The sequence below is a fragment of the Pygoscelis adeliae genome, unplaced genomic scaffold (assembly GCF_000699105.1).
Source record: "Pygoscelis adeliae isolate BGI_AS28 unplaced genomic scaffold, ASM69910v1 Scaffold321, whole genome shotgun sequence".
Lineage (NCBI taxonomy): Eukaryota > Metazoa > Chordata > Aves > Sphenisciformes > Spheniscidae > Pygoscelis > Pygoscelis adeliae.
In genome coordinates this window covers 728868-730008 of record NW_008824039.1, presented here as the reverse complement: position 1 = coordinate 730008, position 1141 = coordinate 728868, and positions in this window count along the sequence as shown.

The window sequence follows — 1141 nt, the reverse complement described above, 5'->3', positions numbered from 1 at the left end:
AGGCTGATGTCCCAGGCTTGCCAGGGAAGCCTCGGCAGAGCTGTGTTTTTAAGTGGTGAAGGACTGCTGTTTTTTTTTAAACAAAGACATCACTTCTGTAAATTGTTTGCTGGAATCAGCAAGCTGCTAATAAATTAGGGGAGAAGACATGCTGCCACCACCCGCCAGCCACCCTCTCCGTTACTGTCACTTTCTGGCCTCCTGCAGTTTTGCTTTTGCAGGTTGGACCCCGAGCAGCCCCCTGGCAGCAAATGAAACTTTGCAAGGTTGCAGGCGCAGCCATCCGGGGCCAGCGACCCCAGTCGCTCCCGTCTGGGCTGAGCACTCCGGGGCGGGTTAACGGGGACACGGAGCTGGCGCTGAGCTGGTGCTGTGGATTCACCGCATGCGGGGAAGGGCCAGTTCCCATCCACACCTTGTCACCTGCCCGGACCCTGGGAACCTCCATCAGTCCTGGAGCTGGGAGGTTTTGGGATGGAGCCAGGGAGTCTGAATCAACACGGTACTGACCCATCCATCAGAACCAGCAGAGGTTTGAGGAAGCCGCCCCGGGCTCTGCCGGCTTCGCCCCCTGGCCATGGAGTCCCACAGGGCCACTCGCGTCCTCCGGCCTTGATGAAACTTTAAAGAGGATTTCCGAGGCCGGGTGATGATGAGCAGGGAGGCCTGCATGCTTGCAGCCTGCTGCCCTCTTGGGATTGCAGCTCAAGTTCCTGGCACGGACGGGAGGCCAGGATTTGCATCTACAGGATTTCCAGTAAGTTTTGCAGCCCTGGTATGCAGCTGCAGGGCTGCGGGCTGGGGAGAGGGGCAGGTGGGACCAGGGGGAGCCGGGACTCCTTGGCTGGGCATGGGGACCCCCGCGAAGTCCCTGCCTGGCTCCCTGGATAGGGGGATGCTGGGGAGTCCTGGGCAGAGCTGGGGCGGCATCATGGAGGGCAGGATGCAACCAGCCCCCTCTGCGCGAGGGAGCCTGATTTGGCGCTCGGTGACCGGGACAGGCAGAGCTGGGGGCAGGTGGCCCCGGGGGACCCAGGGCTGGCATTGCCCCGGGAGCTGGGCGAGCACTGGGGACAGCTGGCAGCGCCGGCAGCGGCGCGGGGAGAGCTGCAGAGCACCTGCTTCTGCTGACGGCTTGGCC